Here is a 27,349-nt window from a genome sequence, read left to right on the forward strand (position 1 = left end):
TTTCTCTACATAATGCAACACAAAGAGAAACTCCCCTATTTAGGCATTTTCCCCGACAATGAAAAACACTTGTTTCTTCCTCGTAACAATGCTCTGGTTCCTTTTCATCCCTTATCCCCCTTGAACAGTCACCTACATATTGTGAAGTCATGATAAGAAAATAATTTTGCTCTCCCGTTTCTACTCATAAAGGGATGAAAATGCTTTTCTTTCTTTTTCTGTCCAGCGTCTTATTACTCGACACCGGGAAGATGCGTCAAACACATTTTAGTTCAGGGCAATCATACAGACCAATTTCATCTCGATTGGTAAAATAGCGCCATAATAACCTTTAAAGTTGAACTTTAAAGTTTTTCTACAGAGATGAAAATGGTAACATTTTTGCAAAAACTACATTCTTTACATTTACTACATTCTGAACAAGAAACCAATTGTAATGATAATGAATACAGTTGATTGGAGACTCTTGCGTTCCTCTTTCGGCCCACAGACCTTATTTTTAACACATTAAGTACCTGTACGCGTCCGCTAAAATCATCTTCAGTGCATTCAGTCCTTGTTCCCTAACATTGGCTCCTTTTGTTCCTGCTTCATAAATACATTAACATTTCCAGTCTCTCCTCTTCTTCTTCACTTGCTCTTTAATCTTTCATTCGTCTACGTATGGCACCTATAGCGACACAAAGGAAACGTCTTTGGATTCTGACACTTTCCTAACAAGAAAGAGCCCCCCTTTTATTTGTTACCTTTTCTTCCCGCTTCATAAATATACTTTCTTCCTCATTCTCTTTCTTCCCCTATCACCTTGTCTGCTATCTTGGAATTCAGAAGTTGAAATGAAGTGTCATCGGCGGGGCCGGGTGTACATCGCCGAGCGCCGCTGACAGCTCGGGAATTATTTTGGGGCATCACGCACCATTTCCCCCTCACGCCGACATGAATATGCATTGGCAGCCGGTAATTGAGGTGCCGCGTCAACTTCATCCCATGACTTGACGAATTCCACCTAAGTCTGTTTCCATCAAAGCGTGGCACTCCCTTCTTTGACTTCCTTTGTTTTGTTTTGTTTTTTTTTTTTCTTTCCTGCACCTGCTTGTGAAAGGCTGGCTTCTGAACACACACACATACCAGATCCCACCCTTTCCCCAGGTGTGGATGCTTTTGTTTTTGTTTTGTTTTTTTGTTTTTTTTCCGTCCTTTGAGGTCACGATAAAAAATTGAATTCTCCTCTCCTTTTGTGCGCCGTTTACCGTGGCAGCTGTCTCTTCAATCCCCTAAATGCTGCAATCACCTCACAAAGCGCCGCGGCTCAGCTATGCACGGCTCGGGTGACTTACAGTCCTGAGCGCAACTTCCTGTGAGGGATGAGGAAAAGCCAAAGTGGCAGTCAAAAGCCTTCCATTCAGGCCACAATAGAAAAAGCACCCAGGAGCCAAAACACATCGGCGGACACAATCAGAGGGAAGTAACGCGACACTGGAACCAGACAATGGGTGGTAAATGTGGTGCGGATTTGATGAGGGAATGCCAGGTGAGTTGTTTTTCTTGCCCCTGAGCGCTTACAAAAAAGATTAACCCTTCCGACGAAAGCAGCCGGGACACACCTGTTTCCACTGTGTGGCAAAGTGTGCGATTCTTTGTCTGCTTCCTGCCCTTTTTGTTTGCAGTCCCGCCCAGCAGACTAATGGCTACCTCCGAGGCTAAAACAATAGCATTTATCTTGTCTGCGGCTCAAACTAACCCTCGGGCAATCACTTTAGCGGAGGTTGTGGAACTAGTCACAGAAGCACCTTGACAGGATTGGGTGAGAAACTCATGAGCAATGGTCAGTCTGTTTTACAAATCATGCACATTTATTGTTTTTCCTTCTGACTTTGTTTTATTTAGCCAATCCCCCCCAATTCCGTTATGTTTTTTTTTTTCACATTGTCTCAGCTTCAAACGGGCCTTCGACTTTTATCAGGCTCGGGAAGAGAGGCAGAGGGAGACTGACACGGTGACAAAAGACGCCCCCGTGCACGCGCCCCCGCCACCGATGAGCTGACAAAACAGAGCATCCTAATCCTGATGATGTGCGCCTCGCAAATCCACTCACAATACCCGCAAAAACACAACACACAAATGCATGTAAGCGCACGCATAAATACATATGTGCGAGCGCCCGGGATTTAAACACATGTAGGGATCTCTTTAAATAAACGCCCTGCGATCAGCTCCTGGCAGCCTCTGCAGACATCGGATTGCATAGAAGTGACGGAGGTTTTACTGCTGTTGGACAGATACGACTGGAGAGAGGCTTACCTCCGGCAAATCAAAAGACTTGTGTATATAAGCAGGAAGTTCCTGCAGGTGTGAACGCAAGCGAACATTAGAAGAAATATGTGTTTACTTTGGATGGTTCTCAGATCAGCGCCAGAGCTCTAGGAGCGGTTTCCAGTTTTACCGGGCTACTGTATTCCTCGGCGCACGCAGCGACGGAGGCTGCAGGATGCAGAGCGGCAACTGTTTAGCCTGCCTCCCACACACAATGTACGGCTCGGATTTGAAAATCTTCTGGAAGTGACAGATTGGGTTCACACACTGTGCAGGGAAACAAGTTGCAGTCATTATCCAGTTAGAGCTGTTATGAGAAACTCATTCTCAAACTGCTCTTTGGGTAGTTCACTGTCACGCGCATGCGCACGTGCACTGGTCTGTGTGTCCTTTTTTGCCAGGGTAACTTGTATTTGTCTAAAAATATTACTTCAAACTCTGGTTACAGATCGTGAGGACTTAAAAAAAAGACTTATGTCCTTGTGTGACTGAAAAAGCAGTTGAGGAACATACATGTATTTATTCAATTGTGTACCATTTTAAAAAAAACTTAAAGCTGCTTTGGCTGGAGATACCATGGGCAAAGCTGAGGACAAACTTGCGCAGACATATGCTCGGACAGACGCACCATGAAATAACTCGGAGTTCGGAGTCCTTTAAATCTAAACTTTAAAGTTATGTGCACAAAACCAAACAATTACAACTAAAAATTCGAAAAATTTCAACAACAAATTGCATTAGTGGTGCTGTTCGGTGCTAAATAAAGTGAAATATCTAGAAAACCTCTGTTACAGCTGCTGGATTGTTCATGTTTTTACAAAGTCACCCTGACAGCATGGCTTAGAGGATAATGCTAGTTTGCCAACTTTCATTTTAGCATGACAGATATATTAGTCCAGGTGTCAGTTTTTGCATCGCGTCTGCTATTCTAAAGAAATGTGTTTCCTTTGAAATGTTGCCAGTTTGCTTGGTGGTTTTGGTGGTTTTGGCCCACGGGCCTGATGTTTGTCGACCCCTGCTCTGGATTCTGGATAACGCCTGGAAAAAGATCGGCTCCTTAATGACTGTGATATTTTCTTTTTTGGAAAGATTTGGCAGGATGAATGAGCAGAGTTGGCTTTTCGTGTTTCCTGATCTGTCCATTGTGAGTCCGGCGGTGTCAATCAAAGTGTATTGTCGAGTCAGTAAATCACCCCTTTATGACTGGAAGAACTGTTCATGCTCAGTGCGGGCAACTAAATACATGACATGGAAAGAATTTCAATAGGAATCAAAACTTATGGACCTTTAAGCTTCGGAGAAATTGAGTTCACTCGTCTGATTTTACTGACAGTCTGACGGAGAGAGGGAGAGAGGGAGAGAGATGAATGATGGGTCCATCACCCCACACGTTGTGAATCTGAAGTCATGCCAGGGCGGCATAAATCATCTTAATCCTTGAGCGATTGCAGACGGAGCAAGGACACACATATGCGCACATACGCGTACGCAACCCGTACAAATCACAGAAAGGCATGTCACCTTGCTGAGCTCCCCAAATCACAGTTCAAATCACTCATCTTTATTTGAAAAAAGGAAAAAAAAAACAATATGCTGCACACCCTTAATAACTTGCAGGGCTTGGGCAAGGTTTAATCTCAATCAAAAGCAACCACAGATTATAAACAGCGAAAACAGATGGCTTGAGAGTGAAAATTGTACTTTTTTTTCCCAGACATTTCTTGATTGTTTGCGCTTTTCTCCCTCCCTCCTTGGTGTTATTATGATTATTACTGCCGCCGCTTTTGGAGATTTCATTGTGGTCTTATGCGCATTATCAGGGCTTAAGACTAGGCTGACCAATTCCAAAAATGCTCCTGTCAGGACCTTTCATTAGCGTCAAAGTCTTAATCCACCTCAATGCATACACACAGTAATCCTCCTCTCCTCTTGAAAAGACCATAGCTGTCAACACTCATGTTCTTTGGCTGAACTCTGAGCGAGGACAAAGCAATTTGTTTCTAAAGCGTCAGAGGAGGAGGGAGGGGAGGGAGGGGCTTTGAGGGCGTAAATGCAGGGCTGGCTGCAGAGGGCTGAGACTTTGTACAGATTTTTTTTTTTTTTTTTTTTTGCAGGAAAGAACTGGGAGAATGTAGACAGTGAGCTCCTTTTTGGTGGTTTTCGGGCTTTGATAGAAAGCCTGCGAGTCAAAGAGTTTATCCTCTGGCACAGGTGAAGATGGAAGAGAGGAAGGAGTGAGAGGCAGAGAGAAAATGTGGGAGTGTGCAGGCGCCATTGTGTTCTCCGCTCGCTGTTATGCAACCCGAGGAGCAGGCTCTTCCCTTTCTTATGATTAATTGTGTGTGCGTGCGTGCATGTGTGTGTGTGTGCGTGTCCAACCTCGCGCTCAAGCAGGGAGATTGTGTCAGTTTAATCTGAAGTGCTGATTGTGTGAATAGGGCAAAAAATAATGAGAAACAAAGAATGCACAGTTAAGATCCAGAGAGCACTTCCCCTAATGAAAAGCTATGTCTGACACATTTTCATATGCACACACACACACACACACACACACAGACACAAAATAAATCCCCACTCTGAGCTGAAGCCGAGGAAAAAAAAAAAAAAGAGAGTACCAAAGAAATGAAATGCATTCTGTCGCTAAATTCTATTTCTTATAAACTGTTTGTGAGCATTTTATAGAGGGCAGAGCCAGAAAATGTGCGAATGTAAGCTGGATGCAACACACCAGCCTGTGTGTTGCTTAGTTTTTGAAAGTAATGTGTGGTATATCTGGTGAAAAAAAAAAACAAAAAAAAAAGAATTAAATAAAAATGAACCGAAAGTTTCCCACCATTTCTAACAGGAAAACTTGTTGGAGTGAAAATAAGGCCATGGACTAAAACAGCCTCCAAAAAGAATACGTACATATATCAAAATAAAAAACAGGCGTCGGGAGTATACGGATAATCGACCACGGGTTGTTTCAAATCAGGCAAAAGGCAAAAGCTCACAACCCACTCAGCGACACCCGAGGTTTGATTTTGGAGCGTGATCTGTGTGCGTTTCTGCGTGTGAGGACTGTAAAGGTCCGCTGGACAGGGCTCTCTTTACTCACCCTGACAGGCAGGGAGCTGTAAAAAATTGCACCATATTTCCTCTCAAGTCTCTTCTGATACCGAGAAGCAATGTTTTCACAGCTGCCTCACTCTCTCTTTTCTGCAGTTTCCCCCACTGTGTGTGTGTGTGTGTGTGTGTGTGTGTATACACAAGTGTCTCTTTATGTGTTTGCATATTTCTTTTCCCCTTTTTTTTTTTTTCATTTCAGAAACGGAAAAACAAAAACTAGGTGCCAACTGTTTGATACGCAGAGAGAGAGGGGGAAACGAGGGTCCTCCTTTGTTCTGGAAACTTCTCTCCCCCCTTGTTGCTTCAGATCCATCCACACCATCCAAAGCCCTCCTCCTTCTTTGTTGCTTCTCAGACATCTTGTAGTAATCATCAGCTTAAGCAAGAAGAAAAGAAAAATAATGGAAAAAACCCCCTAATATGATTCACAGAGTAATCAGCCTGCCACCTCCCCAAGAAATGTTACTGCTGGCATTTTGGGCTTCTTTAATTGAAAATGTGATTCTCACCGCTCGATGGCCGTTCGCAGCGTGTGAAACATGGACGCCGACTCCTCTGTATCCAATTAGAAGCCAGTCATCTATGATGACAGCGCCGTGTCGGCGGCGAGGGGAGGGGAGGGGAGGGGAGGGCGCCACTGCAGCTAATAATAGACTAATAACTCTGACGATGTCTGTGAGCGATGTTGTGCTGCCAGGAGATGTTCAGCAGTGTAGGCAAGTTTGGGGTTGTTATTGCAGGCGTGTTGGGTGGAGATTTGCATCTGAATTTGTGCCTGTGTGGGGGGTGATCACTGAACGGCGGCGGCAAGGTGGAATGTGAATTTAAAACAGCATCAACGGTGTTGCGCAGTTACTGAGTTACTGAAAATTACTGCGGCAAGTTACTTCTTCGTGCATTTTGTTCAGTTAAAGTTACAATTTTTTGTTGTGTTGTTAGGATACGGCGATCACACGTCGTATATCAGTTATAATCAACCGAACCGATGAATGAACGTGAGCTGCAAATCTTCCCTTTTCCACTACAAATCTCGAGCCTCGCACCACCTTTGACTGCCAGGTTCTCCTCTTTGGAAATGCGCAGAATGCAAAACTGTTGTGTGTTCCACCGCTGATGTTTCTCAGTAGCCGTCATGTTGCAGCAGTGTGTACTACGAGAAATATCGATCCGGACGCTGCAGACAACCTTGACTGTGGAAAGGATGGATATTTGTGCTGCTACACTGCCTGACCCGCGGTCCAGTCAGTCCACGTGGCGGAATAGACAAACAGTTTCTCCCACCAGAGGACGTACACGAAAAAGAAACAAAAAGTCTAAATATTTGCGAGGCTGTTAATGGCGAGAGAGCAGGAGGATGGCGGATCCTGCAGGCGAGAGCGTCGCACCTGCTCACGGAAGCCGACACAAATGAAAATCAAAAGGAGTAGCTGGAGAGCCCTCCTCTAATAATAGAAGTTAAGGTCTGGGAGCAAGGCAGAGTGTGAGAAGAGGTGTTTGCATAATGGGAAACGGTGTGCGTGTCGTGGTCTGTTATGTTGTGTGGACAACAAAAAGTGAGGACGAGATTTTTCTTTTCTTCTTTTCCAAGGCCTTTATGTCCAGCTGCATTTTTCTCTCTGTCATTTGTCCCCCCCCCCCCCCCCCCCCCCCCCCCCCTTCCCTCCCTTACTGCCCACGTACTGTACATCACCTTGGCTTAACTGTTACCCATATGCCACGGCGAGAGCAGCAGGACACAAAGCCGTGACTGACTGCTGTGACGCCAGAGGCTTAGGAGCCTTGTAATGTGTGTAAATGTCAGTCCTCCCTTAACAAGTCTGTGACCTCGGCCGCCATTCAGCCAAACCGTGCCTTTATTCACCTTTGCAGAAGGCCAACAAAGTTTAAAAAAAAAAAGAAAAAAAAAGAAACAACTGTCGGAACTCTGGATGTACCGAAAGAAAGGTGAACAGCTATTCTGTACTTTTTAAAAAAAAATAAATCTTTCAACATTGTTCTCAAAGAAGAATGTAACCGAAGCCCTGTTTACACAACGTCTCCAAGAGAAAATGGAAAAGTTTCGTTGAGTTTTGGTTATTTGTGAGTACGACCACTGATGGCTGAATGCAGAAACCAAAAGGCAACAATATCAACAATAACGCTGCACTTATTTCACATCTGAAGCGCTTGTGTATTGCTGAACGGATGATGATATGGCGGCTCTCTCCCTTCCTCCATGTTTACAGTCTTAAATGGATTATGGTCCGCGGGGCAGCTCGACATCAACCTGCACACGTCGGCTCCCGGGTTCACATGTGACGGGAAAGAAAAGGCTCCCCGTAAACTACAAATCTTCACGAGTGTTGGCGTAACCGTTTGAAACGCTAGCACGCCGCTAATCGCGTTAGCATCGATCATGTGAGCGCCCCGGCTCTGACCTCTGCCGCGCCGCACTCGATCTGAACTCAGATGGAGGCAGACCGCTGCTTTCGTCAAGCTGCGTCTCGATCGGAGTCCGTCGAGACCGCGAGGCTAACTGCGTCGCCGTCGCTCGGCGGGCTCTTCACGCGTTTGGCCGCGGTCGTAGCCACGGGGTTGGGGGGAGCTTGCATGTTTTATCCCGCGTGTCAGTGTGATATGTGAGGGCTCGTGCTGTGGATACTCCCCTTGTAATGCGCTAATGTGCATTAGAATTAAGCCCGTGCCTCTGAAATGAAAACACCGGAATTAGCCGTCAAAATGAGAGCCACGCCGAAAAGAGCTGGGAAGAATGGGGGAGGGGGGGGGGGGGGGGGGGGGGGGGGGGGATATTATGAATGTAATGTTTCTTTTCATAAAGTCGGGGATGAGGTCGCTGGAAATGATTCCCCTTGACGTAAGTCCGGGAAATGAAGCTTGCTCTTTTCAACGGGGATAATTAGCTGGGCTGACAGTCGATCCCCATTTGTGACACTGATTTTTTTCCCCCCGTCTCTCGTTCGGGACCATAATCCCTCCTTTGAGGATGTGCATGTGACAAAAAAGTTTCTCTATTTTTTTTTTTTCAACAGCCCTTCTAGATATTCCAGCAATTACAGAGGGTGCAATAATATCCGTCAACTCTTTTGTAATTAGCACGCTTTCGAGAAGATGCCAGAGAAAGCTGAGAGCCCTTTTGACCTCGACAGAGGCTGAGCACTGATACATTCCGTGTCTCGCGTACGTATTTGTGTCTCGGGGTCTCGGCGTACACAAGGGAGTCAAGTTAGGATGAGTAAGCAGTGTGCCGCCGCCGCCGCCGCCAGAGCACAATGTGTACCCGCGGCATCCTTCACGGAAAACAGCCGAATCAGCGTTAATGTCGACACGTGCGCGCTCAGAGAGCATCATCACATGCGAGGTTATAGCTGAAACACCAGCCCCCCGTGCGCCTTTGAAAAGTTCCCTTCACGTCTGTTTTTTTTTTTTTTTTTTTTTTTTTCTCCCAGCTGCCAACTTGTTGTTGACTGTCTGTGTCCAGCGATGGTTATCACAGCTGATGATGCCCTTCCCTGTCAGGCCGTGACCCCGTACTCCCACTGAATTATCATCTGTCAGAGCGAGCAAGGAAGAGGGAGGGGAGGGGGAGGGGAGGGAGGGGGAGGGGGAGGAAGGGCACGGAGCAACAAGGGACAGAGGGAAGATTTGGCCGAGTGCCTCCGAGGTGTTTAATTGTCTCCATTGATGACCGCCCCACCTGCTCGCTTGACACACATTTCCCAGCCCAGGCATGTCATGCATAAACAAATAACTCACGCACTCGACTGCACGGGGGGAGATTTATAGGGACCGGCCAAGTTGCGGGGTCTCATAAAAAACAGTCACTTAACATTTTAGAGGAGTCGGTGACAGCAAGCGACAGAGCTTCGTCTTCCTGTTTACGAAAAGCACGAATCCGTCTTACTTAAAATTCCAGATCTAAAAAGTATGGTTAAATAAGAAGTCTGCCTTTATATGGTAGCAAAACAGCAGCAAATGTTCCAGCACGCTCGGACCGGTGAAACGTGTTGTTTTCAACGCGAACTGCTTCACCAGTGAGGTGGATTTTAAAATGTCTTTCAACCTTTAGAATATATGACTGAAACCACAATGACTCCATGACGTTTCAGAATCAACACTGCTGGTTTTGTTTTGTTAACTAAAACGACGTGTTGACATTTGGGATCCAAAAGTACTTAGCCGGGTTTTGCATAAAACAAATAAGCAGTCAGTCACTCATGCCCATGAATCCCATCAGGCATGAAGGGCAGCAGGAAAGGATCACCACGCGGCGGAGTTGAATAAATGTTGATCATTTTTGTTGCTACCACACTAGTGTGCCTTACAGAGAAATTAAAACATCCTAAAATATACAGAAACGTCCATTGCAATTTTTTGATTTCTCTGTCAATTTTAACATATATTAGCATTAATTGATTCACGCTTGAATGCATCGAAACCTTCCCCCTTTGCCATTCTTCTTCGCCCTCGGCTTCTTCTATTCTCGCCCTCCCCTTGGTCTCACTGGAATTAGAAAGTCTTTCGAATGATTGAATTAACTACCAAATGCTAGGGGTCGTCAAATTATGTAAGACAAGGAGATGTATGACGTCTCGGGCCGCCGACCTTTTCCCGCCTCTTGCACTATTTCACCAGCGAGAAAACCTAAGTCACATCAAACGGTACAGACGAGCGCTCATGTCATTAAATTTAATTGTGTGGTGCATGGAAGGGGGGGGGAAAAAAAAAAAAAAAAAACCTGAGCTCCAAATAACACCCTTCTTTCCTGCTTCCGCTCTTGTTGCAGCAACCTAGATTTCAACATAAACACATTAGAAAAATTGGAACCGTGGTGGAGGGGCTTCTGAAAAAAGAACAAGTCAAAACAGAACCTGCTTCTTTTTCATTTCCTTTTCCCCTGAGTTTTTACTCCAAGTGTTGAAAAGTTTCAATTAGGAGTTTCGGTCGTGGTGGCGTTGCGCGCCGTCTCTTCCGCCTTCCCCCGTTCACTCCGTCTCTTCATCGCAGACAGTAGTTTGTAAAGGTCAGCCCTGTCTGTCGGCTTTATTTGAGGGTGTCTGAAGACCCATTTAGGACTGACTTTAACTTCAAATGTGCTGACCTAGACGGCGCTGATCTGCTTGAGTCCGGGGTGGCAAGCTGTGATTTCACTCGCTCTGCCTGACCGTCTCTCTACATTAGTCTCTCGCCCCGCGTCGTTCATTTAGATTGCTTTCGCAGAAAAGTCAGAGGGCCCTTGTAAAAAGCTTAAGCTGGCTTAATTCCACCCATAAAAATTAAAAAGGTCTTTCGGTACTGCATCTTTAGAAATGCAAAAAGCATGGATGTATGTTCTTTGCACCTATACAGCTTAAAAAGTAAAGCACTTGTTGATGGAGTGTGTGTTGATATTTTCAAAAACCATCCTGCCTTACCGCCATAAAACCTCTCATGCAGGGACAGAGTTCAGTGTATTTATACGGAAGTTATGGCGGGGCACAGAAAGCCTGCCTCCTCCATGTTTTAACCTCAAAGCCAGGTATGACACTAATCGTTTCAGACCGGAATGGAGGCAACGAGGGGGAGGGAAAAGACACGGGGGTTGGGCGGACAGTGTTGGAAGAGGGGGGGGGGGGGGGGGGGGGGGGGGGGGGGGCGTGTGTAATGGAAGGAAAGGAGTCAAAGACAGGGAGAGAGTCATAAAATGGCTGGAGGTGATGCTGCCGGCCAAAGTGGGCCATTTGTGTGTGTCTGCGTGTGTTTCCACGGCTCCGGTAAATAGATGTCAGGCCCGATCATCCTTGCCAGCTTAACGAGCCATGGCACTCTCACTAGGTGAGGCCACGAGGGCACACAGGTTAGTAGTTGTTACAGTGGCCCACAAACACACACGCAGACATGCAATGCAACCTTTCTCAGTCAAGCACACACACACACACACACACACACACACACACACACACACACACACACACACACACACACACACACACACACACACCCTCCCGATGGAGATGTGCTTTTATTATCAGAGAAAATAAATAAATTTGCTGTTTACAAGCTTGGGTGGACCCATAAAGCTTGTATGCAGAATTATTGTTGATGCAATGACAGAAAGTGTAAAGCTTATAGTGTATGGGTTCATAACCTCAGGTAAGAACCTGTCCAGTGTTTTTTCTTTTTTTTTTATTCTCTCAAAGTGTCCTTTAAAGGCAAATGAGAGCCTCCGATGCTGCGTGTGCACATTCATAGTGAGTTTTGTGTGCGGAGGACACCGAAAATGTTCTGCCCCACTTCTCTCCCCCTGGTTTCTTGGTGAGACTGTAGAGGGGAGACTGCTTTGCGTCCTTTTCTTTAAATAGCTTTCCCCCCCCCCCTGGGGGGTTAGTGCTGGACACATGCAAAGTCAACCCTGCTAACCCACCGACATTCTCCAGCCCATTTACCCTTCACGACGCGAGAAGTACTTTTTCCAAGTATCAGCTGTGCTCAACACTCTGGGTCTAATCGCTCAGATCGGTCACATCAATACGAAATCACTTCTCCTTCTTTGTGATGTTTTTACTAACCTCCTTATAGAGTATGTCATACATCATGTGGCCTGTCACTTTCCTCCCCAAGTGAACCGTTTTTGACAAAAACAGTTTTCTACCACATCTGACATACAGAAAGATAGTTGGCTGGATGAATGACTGGATGGGATCATGAGGAAAACATAAGTGGGTTATGTCACTTCAAATATTCTACATTTTTTACCCATTGGCTTTTGGAAAGCAAACCCTTTTAAAGCAGAGACATAATCAAAAACGTTGTGTCTATCTTGCCTCATTTAGTTCTTTTTCTGCATCCTTTTTTATTGCTCCATATTGACATAATTCTGTTTTTACTGACACTAGAAGGTTCCCTATAGAGATCGATAAATATAACGATCACCTCCAACATGTATTTGCTCTTTCTAGAAAATGGGCTGAATGTCGTAGCACCACTGGACTAATTCAAAGTCAACCCTGCTAACCAGCCAACGTCTTCCCACCCATTCATCCTTCACAGCACGAGAAGCTCTTTTCCATGTATCTGGAGCGTTAAACATTTAACGTCTGATGGTTCCTATATTGGTCGGATCAATACTAAGCCAGCCTTGCTCCCTCCGTTTCCACAAATCATCCTCATGGTTTTAGGTCTGTCATGTGTCATGTATCCTCCCGCTTTTCTGCCGACCTCGCTTCCTGTCCATCAGATCCCCCCCTGCCATTCAGTCAGTCAATTTTTCTCCTTTTCTTAACCAACCTATTGTTGCTCTCTCCCTTCTCTGACTCACTCCGCTCTCTCGTTAGAGCACATCCAATTTGCAGGGAGCGAGGTAGAGGGGCGGCGATATGAATCTTATCTCCCAGCCACTTTAATTATTCCATCTTCAAGGTGCGTTCCTTTTGGAGGGGGCCAGGGTTATTAAATAGTGTCCATTTTAATCAAGGCATGCTATAGCCCCAAATTGGGCAAGTAATTAAAGGTAGAATAATGAAATTGAATTGGAGAGTCGGCTGCATTTTCCTCTGAACTGGGTTTGGTTCATTTTGTGATCGCCAGTTGGTCCTAGCTGACAGGCAGAAGTCCTGCAGGACTGAACTGGATCCGTATCTGAAAGGTTTCTTGCTCTCACGTTGAGTCATCTTGTGCTCCTGTTCCTCCGACTCTCCTGTTTTGAGATAAATGGGCCCAAAATGATCCGCCGTCATTGCATTTCTTCCTCCCCTCTTAGGCTCCTCCGTTTCCTCTCAGTGTCCTCGGTCTTTCGCGCTCTTTGTAATGAAGCATTACTGCCTCTGTCTCCCAGGCAGACAGTGATAATTACAAGCAAAGTGAAGTAGACCACAGTGCGGCAGCTTCATATGCCACAAAGACACCTTTTATGGGATTAGAGTGTCCCTTTTATTGTCGGCTTGTCATGTGGAACCAGCACACATTCGTGTGTATGTGTTTGAGTTCCTGCAGCGACGTGACAAATTGCGGCGTCCAGCGGAGTTCTGGTATTTGTCAATCAAGGTTTAAGTATTTGCGTGCTACTTTTAGCATGTGTGAGAGCTTTTCGATGGAATCTGTTGGATGCTGTTCATCATGCAGTCAGTCTTCTTTTATCAAGACTCTTTTTTTTTTTTACTCTGAAAAATATTTGAATCAGTAAACATCTTTCAGGCCTCCTCAACTTGTTTTTCGTGACACCTCACCATTCTATAAATGAAGGATAAATCATATAATGAAAGCTAGCTTGACGTGGCGACATGTTTAAATCACTGAAGATGTTCTTTCGTTGAGACGGGGAAAACATGTTACACATGTGTTTACTGCTGCTGCTCTGCCAAACATGCACACACACTGACACATACTCACAAACAGTTCCTATTTTTTCTGTTATTTCAACTTGTGATTCACAGATTAGGTGTCAAACCTGCATATGCACCATCAGACTTTTGCAGAAGAGATACACACCAAGTACTACATTCATCCATTTTCAGTCTGTATTGGGTTTTTTTCAACCTTAGATTTTCACTGAAAGATGTTTACACCCTTTATAGGTCGCCGGCCCAACACATGCCTAACACACATTAACGCCTAGAAATAATTAAAGGGAACCTTGCATGTATTTGTTTGACCTGTGAAGGGAGACCACAGCACTTTGGGAAAAAGCCAAATATGAACTTGATAACTATGTCGGATTGTGCTAATGCAGTTACACATGTATTCGGTGTTGTTGGAATGCAGCCGTGGTCACCTCAGCTGGCGCTTTCAACCAATTCTCGGTGGTTCCTGGGTGCATTCCGACAAGGATTTTTATGTCATCAAGCAATTTGAAATCCAATTATCCAGAGGGCCTTTTCTAAGCTGTTTGTAAATGAAATCTCAGAAAGAAAATCAAGCGCTGAACTCTTTGGCTGTCAACTGCCGTGCACAATATCCGAACATGCTTCCTCTCAGTTTACTAGTAAAGGCAATATCTCACTTGCAGAGGTGTACCGTAGTTCAAATTGACAGCGGAAACTTTATCTAGGGATCTAGTCGGGATCAGATTTGGCAGCATCACTGGCAGCAGCCAAACTTTGAGCGGAAAGTCAGTGCTCCGTTCGTGTACATGCACATCTCTACATCCTCTAACATCTGTGACTTCCTACATCCAAGTGTGTGCACGTACTGTAGCGCAGCGCCACAGCCGTTCTCCCCTGCCTTCCCTTTTACCTCGTATGCCTCTTCCTGCCTCCCTTCTTCGCGCCCCGAGGTACCCAAGTGCCCTATCAACCGCACTCCAAACAAACAGCCGCTGGATCAGTCAGACTCCCTGGGATATGCCTCGGGGAGCACGAGAAAAAGGGAAGTAGGGAGGAGAGAAGAAAACAGGAACGAGGAGAGGAGGAGAAGTGAGACGCACAAGGAGGAATTGCAAAAATGACGAAAGTGGTGTTGAAGATGGGGAAGCAACAGACACAGGGAAAAAAAAGGATTTTTTTTTTTTTTTTTTTTTGCATGTGAGAGCGGTTGTGTGTGATATACTTGGGGGGATTGGGCTGCACAGAGAATGAGCTCATTAGTCCTTGGTGTACTGTATATTTTCTGTCTTCCAGGTAAATATACCCAACGCTGGGGTAGCTCACACCACTTGGAGTGATGAGTAATAACGGCGCGTGTGCGCACACGTACAAGTCGGCGTGCGTTGTTTTTGATTTCACTGTATGCATTTGCATATTCAGATTTATAGTTGCATACATATGAGGTTGTTTATTAGCAGCGTCGTTTGTTTGGTATTTGTCTGAAGCAAACAGCAAGGACTTGCTGTGCGTGTGTGTGTATGTGTGTGTGCATGTGTGTGATGCCGAGATATTTTTCTCAAGCCCAAAGAGTCGCTTCACTTCTGCCGGTTGTCTTGGCAGGCTCAATGCAGAGCTTCTGTAAGCAGGTAATTAATGGGAGTGAGCACTGCAGCTACGGATGGAGAGCGGAAACGGGAGGGGCCAGTTTGAAGGTGGAAAAAAAAATTAAATAAATAAAAGTAGCGTTCTGAGCAGTGGAGAGAATTTCACTCTGATGAGGAGAAAAATAGCACCAGCCTCAACTTGACGCTGTAGTTGTGAAATCAAAATGGCTGCCGTGGAAAAGGCTTTTATCCTCAGTGAATGTGCCGTTTGCTGAGTCACAGCTTAGCTCTTTAGTGATGCTTTATTACTCATTCCACACATTTGAGTTTCCCATATGTCAGACGCGGCCAAGAAAAGGGGAAAAGAAACGAGACCACGAGGGAAGGGAACTAGACGACATTGATTGACACGTACCGGCGATGAGCGATCGTTGGCTTCAGTATCCTCCCCTTCGTGTTAATGCAGGTGGCTGAACAATCGACCCGGTGCACAAATACAGCGGTGAGGCGAGACGCGTCACTGAGAGGACAAGTCATTTAGGCTTAACGACGCGGCGGCGTGCACCACCTGCATCAAATCCAAGTTGGACACCCAGAGCTCACTTCTGTCCACACACCGGCATCATTAGCCGGCTTGTGTCCACTTCTTGAGTCAAGGGTCACGATGACAATTCGCCAGTACCGTATTTAGGAACATTACCACCATCACTCACAGCAGTAATGAGGGAGCAGCAGATGGATGCCATTCTAGAAACTGCTTTTAATGACCGAACAGGGGATTGGGCTCCCGTCTCCAATTGGACCCTGCAGACTCTCACTCTTAAAGGGCAACTGCCAGATATCCAAGCCAAATGGAGGCAGGAGGGCTCATTTCTACCCTTTTCCTTCTTCTTCTTTTTTTTTCCTGTTTTAGCTCTGTCTTGCTCTGGTGATTATTCTCTCCCTTGTGCTTGTGGCGAATGGAAACAGTAGATGAGAGGAAGAGCATTATCCTCGGTTTCTCTGTTTTCTTTCTGCGCACGCTCAGTGGAGCTGGCTTTGGTTTTATCCAGTGTCTGCCATTTGGGATCGCCTTGTGTTGCTTTGTCCACCACCGCCACCCCCTTACCCAATCCCTCACCCCCCTCTCTACAATCCTCTATTTTGTAAATGGATGCATGTGATGGCCAATCAATACTGGCAGATTTAGAATGGGATTTAGCATTACAAAGGTAGTCCCACAGCATTGTAATCCCCAACAGTCCTTCCTGCTCTAGACTTTGTTGGGAAAATACTGTATATAAACAGCTTTTATCGCCACAGACAAGCCTTGGAGCTCTTTCCTGCTTCTTTTTCCTGGATTTTTCCATTCTGTTGCCACATTGATCATTAATGCAACCATTTTTGCAGACTAATATTTCAGGTTTTAATTGCTGCATGAAAGGCTTGGGGAAATAACTGCTTTCCCATTTCCTTCCTACGCGTACACACTTGTGTCTTTTCAGCGAAACCTCAGAACCACTTGAGAACTTGAAAAAAAAAAAAAAAAAAAAGAAAACTGTTTAGAAAGTTGTTGGTAACCTCTGGAGAGGAAGGGAGGCCAGAGGTTGCTCCAGGGAGTGAGTGGAGCAGAGGGTGCTCTTCTCGACCACATGAGACAGCCTTGCTGTTCCCTCAATTCCCCTGTTCATAATTAACAGTGTGCATTAGCAGTTAGCCAGTACAGATGAAGGCTTTACAGGACTTTGGGGAGGCCACAGGAGGTATAGTGCAACAGGATATCAGAACATCTTTCTCCGGTCCCAGAGGGTAAACCAGGAAAACAACTCAAGCAAACAGCCTCCCAGGTAGTGTCCTCATTAGTGCTATCATCGCTATTAACAGCATTAGTGCCAATGTTTTGATTGCCGTCATTATCATTAGGCAGCTTGAGCAGTGCCGCTACCTACCAGGAAGTGCTTGGCAGTGGGGTATGACAGGTGTTTTAACTCAGGCCTTGTTGACAACCCCAAAGCTAACAGGTTGTTGTTTGGAAGCAAATGAAAAAATATACTTTTCTCAGTACTGGTGTCACATTTTTCGATCACAGAGGAAAACATTTTCAGATCTTCTGTCCGCTTTTATCCTCCTTGACCCGAGCAAGTGCTTTACCGAACTTTCTCAACAAAAACCTCTTGTTTGAAAGTGATGACAGTGAGATCGCGCAAAATAACTTCAGCCGGCGAGTTGAGACACCCCGAGGTGTCACGTTTCTTTAGTACCAGAACGGCATTCAGTGAATTCTCCAGGCAGCGTGTACTGGTCTCTTAACTGCTCTCGCCTTGTCCATATTGGCTTGATTCATGAGGCCATTGAGCTTTGCCGCGGCAAATTGCTTTTTCTCCCATAATGCCCCGCTGGTAACTGCATGGCATTATGGTCAGCGAAAACTCACGCAGCCCTGATGCTCAAATATGTTTAATGAGATTTCGCCTGCACATGTCAGTGGTTCGCCTCTCTCATTGCCCGTGCCTGTGTTTTAAATCTTAACTAAAATGGCAATGTGTCTTCTAAACAATTATCTGCTGGTGACCAATAAAGCTGGAACATAAAGAAACAAGTACCCTCTTGTGAGAGAGGGATTATACAACCTTCAAAATGGAGGGTGACGAGGCAAAGCAGGAGAGGAATACAGGGAGGGAAGAAGGAGATAGTAGAGGAACTTGTGAGAGGATTTGTTGTTTTTCCAGGTTGTTGCTGCACTTTTTTTTCCTTTTACCAGTCATCATGATTGACAGGTGTGGTATCGGTGAGATATTCTATGCATGAGGAACGGTGATACTTTCACATATGCACAACTGTAGGATCCCCTTGGTAATGTCGTTCGATGCTGTGCAGACCACAAGGTGCTGTGTGTGCAGGTGGACCAACACAGACACCTGGGAAACAGAGGAAGGAAAGGAAGGAGGAAGGAAAAATGTATTTCTGCTCTATGCTGTCTTCATCATCATGATATGGTTACATCCTGAACAATCGTATAAAGCAAGGAAAGAAAACAAGAGTGGATGAAAGGTGTCAGCCTATGACGATCTGTCTATCACTCTCATATCAAATGGTTCTTTTGTACATCGCGGTGGCATCTCCCACTCCCAGGCCTATGATCAGGTGGTGGTACTAACAAGTATTCGATGGTGGGGGGGGGGGGGGGGGCAGATTAAACGTGCGACTGTCAGCCGCTGCACCCGACGCGTTAAATTACAGCTGCTTACATGTGACATTAAGAAACCTGCCAGTACCAGACATATCAACAAAAGAGATATGGGGAGTGAAAGAAAGGGGAGGGAGATGGGAGCTGGATGTGATGTCAGTAGAAATTAAAGCCTTTCAACTACTTATTGACGATTATTCACGACAAAGAGAAGGAAGTGCAGGAACGAGGGAGTAATAGAAAAATACTCAGTGACTGCGTCTGACCTTTTCATGATAAGTACCCTTCCCTTCTCAGCGAGTCTTGAGCAGTTGTGTTCACACGAAGTGTTAGAGCTGTTAAAGAAGCTTGTCAGTGTTGTTTCCCTATCCAAATATAGGCATACATATGTAAATTAATACTTTGTTGTAAATTGCAATTTTAGTAATATCAAAAACAATGTAAATCTGAGTCTGATGTTGACATTTGAACACTCCACTCAGGGTTGGAAAATCACTATTGGCATCACCCCAGGATACCAACATCTTTACAGTCTAATCTTTCATTGAAGCCATTGTCAAAGCCATTGGGGGGGATATTGATTGTAATCTGAAAAGAGCAATCTATGTTTTTTTACACACTCAATGGCTGCTTCCCTGGTGCCTAACATTGGAGATGAATCACGCTCCCCTTAAGGCCCATTATTCACCCATTATTGGCAAGTGCTTGTGCTCTCTTAATTGGACAACTTGTCTGAAACTGCCAACCCCCTGGGCTGGCCAAGAAGCAGCCTAAGCCAATCAGCCTAATTGATCCCAGCAAATGGTATTAGTCACCGCTCATGGTTGCTCATAGTGGGATCTTTTTTTTTTTTTTTTTTTTTTTTCAGAAATTCTGCTAAGTGAAATTCATAGAGTTTGTGGAAAGTTGGAAAATTCTTGAATTACATTATAAAACCGAACTAACAAACCTGTTTGTTTACTTATTTTTTTAACTTTTTTTTTCCCCCCCGAAGGAACAGTGCCAATTCTTTTCCATTTTGATGCCAAGATCCACTCACTGACAAACAAATCCTCAAGCCAATCTGTAAAATATTGGCAAAACTGAAACTTTATAAAATTGATATTGAGGTATTTAATCGCCAGATGAGAACACTTCACTTGAAAGATGGTTGAGAAAGCATTCCTCAGTCTCAAAGGGCAATGTAGGTGGTGCAGGCAGAGGTGTCCTTTTCTTGGCCAGACAAAAGAGGGGGGGAAAAAAAAAGAACTCTTCCTAAGTGATTTAGCACAGTCTCTGTCAGCAAACATCATTCCACGTCAGTTGCTTCCAGAGCTGATACGTCTTGATTGTTCAGATGTGCTGCCAGAGACAGAGCTGTTCCATCCAAGTTGTTTCATTTCTGTGCAAAAAAGAAAGAAGCGAGAGGCAGGGGCGCACGGGTGGAGGGCGAGGCACAGAAGAAGAGACTTGCCCCGGAGTCAGAGTGAGACTGCCGAGGCCTCTTGTGTTTCTTGTTCAAGTGCTCGCAGCCAAGAATGATGCACTATTCATGGGTCCTGAAGGAGAAGAAAGGCCTTGGCCCAAATAAAAATAAATAGCACAAGGAATGAAGTGCATTAAGAACGGGGGTATTCAGATCAAATGAGCTCGTCGTCTTTGTAAGATGTAGGAGAGGTACAAGTGAACTGTTGTGCGATAAGGTATTATCTAATGGGAGCGCGGATAGCAGCAAGAGTCTGCAGCAAATGGGTTCAATCAGCTGAACCGGAGTCCTAATGTTGTGTCTTCTGCATATACATCAGCGACAAAGTCAGAGGAAAGAAAGAGGAGTAGAGAAAGGGGAAAAGATAGAGGAGCACTCAGCGGGCATTTTAAACACTTTGCCGCTAAGCAGACACATACTGATGCTGGTGCTATCACTCCAGCTGGAGCTAAAGACACATTTACATTCAGCTGCTGATTAGAAACATAAAGAGGAATGTCGGGGAAATCTGTGGAGTTTGAGATTTCTCATCACACTCTCTACTTCTTTCTTCTGTTTGCCAGCATACCTCTCCGAGCAGAGAAGCTTGTGAAAGGATACCTTTGAAACTGATGTGCTTTTGATCCAATCTGGCAACTCACAAATATAAATGGGGGGGCCGAGTAGGAGACCCACAGAAAATTAATAAATAAAAAGGAGAAGAGGAGTCGGGCTTGTGTGTGGACGCCTGCTGTCAGGCCCTTCTGTCTGTGTGAAATATTGCTGATCCCGCCACACTTCCAGTGGGGAGGTGCTTGTAATGATTCAGTCCTTGCGGGGGTTCAAAATGTCATCTGTCTCACCTACCTCTGAGTGTACTGGTGTCCTCTAAGTACAGACGCCCGCAACATATGGGATCGTTCTTTTTAAGGTTGTATATGTGTATATTTAGGAAAATTCATTTTTTTAGCTTGTCTATTTAAGTTTACATTAATTTTGAGCTTGTGCATATTCATAAAAAATTATTATTTTTACATTAATCCATTGAATTCAATTGTTCTTTTTTGGTATAGTTAAAGAGAAATATACACTTTATCCTTCTGAAAGATTACTATTGCTAACTACCGATCTTCCATCACTGCCTCTAATAAAAACACTCCTTCAAGACTTGGACGTGATGATTTGGACATTTTTATGACTATCAGTCTTAGCCTGCGTTTCACAATCATTTTCAACAAAAGCGGCAGCTGATTGCAACGTGCCTGCACAATATTGGTGATCAAACCGTCAACCTTGGGATTGGAAGATGACCTGTTTTACTGACCAATCCAAAGCGATGCGAAATGAACCGCCATCGCAGCTGCTTTTCTGTGGCGGAACTTTCTGCGGCTCGCTTTAATACAGCCGATAAGATTGAGGTCATCATCATCAGCAGCCAATAAATTGAGGTTCTCATTCACAGTTTTGGCTTTTCGGTTGGCGGCGAATGCTTTGCCTTGCTTCATGAAGGATTACCTCTATTCCACACCTGGCTTTGCAGTGTTGTGTGCTTGATTGGCTTCTGCAGCACACAGTCAATCTTTAAGTGTTTATGGAAGTGAGACCATTCCCTTATCCCAGCAAAATGGTGACTTTGCAACAGCCCTTTCCCATCCGAGGAGGAGGAATTGACTGCATTTCACACATTAATTACTGGTGTCAAGGATCGCGGCGATGCTCCGGCTTTCCAAGCAGGGCTAAATTGCGACTCTTTTCACTTGCATGCTTGACCCCTCATGCACCCCTACTGCTCCTCCTCAGCTAATCGATAACCTTCCCTGATGAGTGGAGACTCCCTGTCACCAGCTCCTCAGCCAATGGCAATCAATAAAAAACAATACCCATCTACATCCATGAGCTCAGAGCCCATTTGTTTTTCCTGTTTACCAGTGGCGGGTGCTGTTCTATCAAAATGCCTCCGAACGGCGAGAGACGAGGGCGAGAGAGAAGCAAAAACAGATATGAAGGGGGGGATGCCATTACTTCAGCATCTGCTAGGGAGAGTTCAGCGCACAGATGGCAAAGCTTTAATGTCTGCTGTTATTAAAACTCAATCATCACAATGTATTCAGCAAGTCAAGATGTATTAACAAAGCAGAGGCATTAAAAGAACAAATCTGCAGTCAGTTTATCCACCTGAATGGTTGCTTATCTAAATCTTCATATGCATAAATATTGTCATTAAAATAAACCCTAATCTCGACACTGACCGACAGAATAACGTCTAAATCTGCTGATCTTTAACTGAGCATGCCGGAGCATTATTTGCTTTTCCCTCCTTGCAACAAATGTCACAGCCGCAGCCATTCTGCACCTCTATATCGTCTGATTTAACATTCATATGTTGGCGGTAAGCAATGCGTATCTCAGTAATATGCTCCCTAGCTTGTTTGTGTGAGTAAATATTCATCTTCACTTTCAGGAAGATGGCCTAATCCGTACTCAGCTGTTAGCGGCTGATATGTTTGTTGTGTATTAAATATTTGGTGGGTTTCCCTGCCTTGTTGTGATATCCACAGCTCCAATCAATTGGTGGAGATTTTCCTATCCGCAGTGCTCCCGTGTTTGAATTCCAAAACATGTACGTAGTGTTGAGGATTGGTTTCTGTGTTTCTATGCCGTTGCACTCCTACACATGCAAACCCACAAACAAAAACACACTTTGTTTCAGGCAATTTGAGGGATGGCACAATATGCTCTATTTAATGCAGTGACAAAAATGAAGAAACAGATAAATAAGCGAGTATTTTTCATACTGTAACTGTACTCTGGCTGCATGCAGCCTCCTCAGAAAGAATACTTGTTCTCCTTTCTTTGGCTCTAAGGGATTTTTCATGGCACAAAACCATTTGAAAAGCACACTATAGGATATTTATTTATGCTATGCAATAACTCTCAAAAATATAGGACAAACAGAATCCAAAAATAGATGGCGCTTTATCGCCTAAGCGCATTCCTTTGATTCTTGCCGAGGCTCCCTCACTACTAAATCCAATGAAAATATGGTTTCGTCTCTTCTTCCGTTTTCTAATTTACTTCACCAGCATCACACGAGACAAGATGTCTCGGAGCCCGGTCAGCTTTAAGCAAGGTATGAGGGATGGAAATCGAATTGCACGGAATATTCAGCGATGAGGGAGGATAAATAGTTTTGACACATCAATGACTACACCACCTCGGCCCCGAAATGGCCAAGCTGACCCGCAGAAACAAACCAAGCAGTCATTATCTCCCGAGACCAGAGTCGGCTATTCCCCCCCCCCACCCCCCTCCTCCTTAGACTGTGTCGGATTCACATCAATTTAATACACTACCGCCAGCACTCACACACCAGCCCTGTTTCTTCTGGACAGATTTGAAGACTAATCTCATACTTTGGGCCTAATAAAATTAAACTGTATTGAACCAGTGCATTGCGCCATACATCAGTTTCATCCACTGAGCGATGCGGCCCGCCGTTTGCCGCAGGGCCTGTTAGAGACATATGAGCCGGGGTGAAAAGGTTATGATTGTGGCTTGGGGAACGGCCGAGAAATGAATCCTGTGGTGTTCAGACGTGAGAAGCACAAACGCACTGTGTACACAACATTCATCCGCTGGTAGCATATATTTAAATGCCTGTTCCTCCAATTCTAACAGGACTGATTTCGCCAACTCATCTGCTGAAGCCATAGAAACGTCTAAGTGTCTCATAAAGCAAAAAATAAACGAGCTGCATGCTGAGTCGCAGCAGAGATGCAATAATGTTTGGTCTGGTGTGGCCGAGCTCAAACGCTAAAACAAATGCATGTCTGGACTTGTGTAACTGATGTGCTCATCAATATCTCAGAAGCGTTAAAGGTTCGACTGCGTCACGTATTACTTGCCTAGTTGGCAAATGTGGCAATATATTGAACGTTCTGCATCTATCCCATGGCTGAGCATTTGCGCCGTTTGTTTGAAAGATTTAAATTATGACTTTGAGAACAGTTAAAAAAAAAAAAAAAAAAAAAAAACTAAAAAATGTCTGAGTCTCTTTTCAAGGTCTGGCCACAGGTCCAGCAGGTGATTTTCAGCCGCTGGCATCGTCACGCACACACCCTCCATCATTTTGTGCCTGCTGTCAGTGAGGGGCTGCACACTGTGCCCTGACAAGACAGAGAACATTCATAAAGTTCCCGCAACGTCTCAGCAACCTTGACAGAATGCCGTGCGTGGATGTGTTTCCCCCCCCCACCCCCCCTCCGAAAACTTATCTCCAGAGGCAGGAGTTTGAGGGGAGTTCCACAAGCAGCCTAAGAGCACCTGCCACGCTCACGTCTATAAATCTGGCTGCTAATGTACCAAAGAATTCTTTCTTCCACTTACTCCCTCTCTTTCCCCCCCCCCTCTCCCTCTAATATTAATGAATGCCAGCTGAATGCTGCCACGGGCAAAGATAGAAACATGCTCTTTTCACTATGCTAACATGAACCAGGTTATAACTTTTTTTTTTCTTAGTCTGAGTGGAATTGGAATAGAGTACACTTGGCTTGCAAAGGTTTATTGCAGAGCCATGGGTAAGCATTAGCCAAGTGATAGGCAGGAATTAATGACTTTATCCATTCGGAATGGATATTATTGGAAAGCGAGCCAATGAACTTCCCGGCACCGGGCAAATAATTCTCAGCTAAGTGATTAAAAGTTCTAATGAATAGAAATTGTTCACACAGCGGATGAATAATAATGTGCAAAAAAAAAAAAAACCAGTATAAGGAAACATTTCTACCCAGTGGAAGCGGGAAGAAAGGGGTTTACAGCACATGAAACCTTGAGGCTATTTTTAGAGGCTGCCTTTGCCTGCAACTCAGCAGTTGTAGCAATGAAAGAAATTCTCTATTCTGTATTCCTCTCCTAAAAGAAATTGTGATAATGAGGCTTCACCAGCGACCATGTGCGCATTAATATTTGATGCATTCAAACACACTCACATGACATCCAGCCTCTTAAACACTATACACTGCATATGCAATCAAGGGAAATTGGCACATGCTCCGTAGTTTGTCTCGCTCCACCTTAATGCTTCCAACCACTCTCCTCTCGCTTGGCCTATATCCTGCTGTGGCAGTCACTCGGCTTCTCGGAGACATTCACCCATTTGTAACTGTCCTTTTAATCATGCTAATCGCACACACACGCATGAAAGAAAAAAAAAACAGAGAAAGAATAGAGTGCCCAAAGCACCTTAAGGCATATGAATATCTTAAGTGTACTGTTCTATAGCTCTGTATCTTTGCGCGCTCGTTGGCGCACTTCGCGCTCAGCCGTGCACACACTCGCATAAAGTGACGCACATGTCCATGCAGGCAAACACGACGAGAATAGAAATGCGAGACGCCATAGTATTGAATCAAATTAAGTGATAATTTTGCAGCACCAAAACACTGCCACACTGTCTTTTCCCCTCTCCTTTTTTCTCAAGTGCTCCACTTTATTAGTATTCTGCTCAGAAGCTACTTCGCTTTCTTCTCCTTTTCCCCATCGCCATCGCCCCTCTCTCTCTCTCTCTCTCTCACTCTCTCTCTCTCTCTCTCTCTCTTTCTCCCCCCCACCTCCTCCTCCTGGGAGTTGAGCCCAGTGCATGTTAAGTGATATGGCTTCAGAGTCTTACCGGCAGGGCTATGGGTGCCACACAGCGTACTTTGCAGGAGCCGTGTACAGTGGGAAGAAGAAGAGGAGGAAGAGGAGGAGGAGAGGAGCGGGCCCTATCAGCAAGTCCACCCACCCGTGTAAAAAATGATCAATCTCATGAATTTGCCGATAGGGATTCATTGGCCGATCAGAATAAGATAATGAGAGAAAGTGGGTGTGGGAGAAATGGTGGAGGATGGTGGTAGAAGGGGGGCGGGGGGTTGGGAAATGGTGACTGGAGGGGATATATTTAAAGTTACTGAAGAGGAATTGAGCGACTGTAAGAGAACGAGTTGTGAAGACAAAAGAGCAGGTGAGCCTTGATAGACAGAGTTGCCGTGAAAGAGAGAATGTGAACATCAATGTCTGCTCCGATGCTCAAAGGAAAGGAGGGAGGGGAGACGGAGAGGGGGTTGGGGGAGAAATGGGCCATGTTTTTTTCCCTTTCACGCTTTGCGTCCCCCGTCTGAAAGCCAGCAGGCCGTTTTTTGGGCAGCAGTGGAGCAAGGTACATGTTTGGGGTTCTTTTTGTCAAGCGTGAACAGGTCCCGGCATGGTAGCGACAAGAGAGGGGACGGACGTGGATAGGTGGGAGGCGGGGGCGAGGCAGCAGAAACGTGCCCGTCCTAAATTCAAGGCCCCGGTATGGCCTTAGGGTGACGCGGTGCGGTATGTAAATGTCATAGGACTCAACAGAGCGAGAGGATGCCTGTCCCCGTCCGTTTAACGGAACATGACAGGTCAGGGTGTGGATTCCTGGGCCGTGTTGGCGTCAACACCAACACACCCGGAGAGGGTTGCACTTACATGCAATTCTGGTAAAGTCAGGCAACATGTCGTTACCGTATCGTATTCAAACTCCACACAAAAAAACCTTCAGTTTGAAGATAACTCTATAGCAGGCTCTAGTAGGGTGTAATATGGGTCCAAGTATCTAGTCTCCAATTCAAGGTACCTTGTTGCAATAGTGAAAACCAGCATAATGGCTCCCTTTTAACATCCATCTACGTTAATAGATGCAAAGCTATGCTCTCTCTTGCATCTTATGCCACGTTTCGCGATGTATTCAGTGTGGTTGGACAGGTTCAGACGCTCACAGACTGAAGAAAAACACAAACAGAGACTGTGTTAAATCCACCGGCCGTGTCCACTAACAATCCTTTATGAATAAAGCTGACATTTCTCGGCTTGAATCTGAATAAGTGTGCGGCGTGTGTGACCTTAAAGAGGGGAAGTTTGGAGAATCGCAGCATAAGGAGAAGAAAGTGAATAATTCTTTAAAGTGTAGCCTGGGGCATATTAGCATGTGCGCTAGCTACGGCAGCGACACGTGGCTAGATTTTTTTTTTTCCAACTTTTCTTTTTTTTTTTTTTTCTTGCCACAGCGCTTTTAGCACACCCCGTTTGTCAGAGGGAGGCATCATCCTTTATCGGCACATTTCATGTTTCCCAGAGGACTCTGTGAAGCGGGTGATATTATTGAGGAGCGCTGAGCCTTATTAAATTCCCAAGCATATTACCAGTCTCTCTTTCTCTCATACACACTTTGCATCTCTCACTCTTTCTCTACCACTCGCTGATTATGTTGCTCTCTCTCTTAATTTGGCTCCACAATCCACAGTAACTCTGCAGACACCCTCCAACCCCCTCCACACTCTCAAGAGAAACCACAGGAAGCATATACATATTATTTTTTTTAAATAGACACTCTTGAGGTTTTATCACCGTACGTCCTTACGTCCTTCCGTAG

At 45.1% G+C, this 27,349-nt stretch overlaps 1 protein-coding gene and 1 long non-coding RNA gene across 7 annotated transcripts in view; one reads left to right on the forward strand and one right to left on the reverse strand.

The window, feature by feature from the left end:
• pcdh7b (protocadherin 7b) overlaps positions 1-27,349 on the forward strand; it is a 114,407-nt gene that overhangs the window by 67,772 nt on the left and 19,286 nt on the right. The gene's annotated exons all lie outside the window — the stretch shown is intronic.
• Positions 1,393-11,255, reverse strand: LOC115383003 (uncharacterized). The gene is made up of 3 exons (XR_003930617.1): positions 11,243-11,255; positions 7,509-7,513; positions 1,393-1,790 (listed from the first exon to the last, which is right to left on the reverse strand). It is a non-coding gene; the product is annotated as an uncharacterized LOC115383003 (long non-coding RNA).

This window comes from Salarias fasciatus, chromosome 3 (assembly GCF_902148845.1).
Source record: "Salarias fasciatus chromosome 3, fSalaFa1.1, whole genome shotgun sequence".
Taxonomy (NCBI): domain Eukaryota; kingdom Metazoa; phylum Chordata; class Actinopteri; order Blenniiformes; family Blenniidae; genus Salarias; species Salarias fasciatus.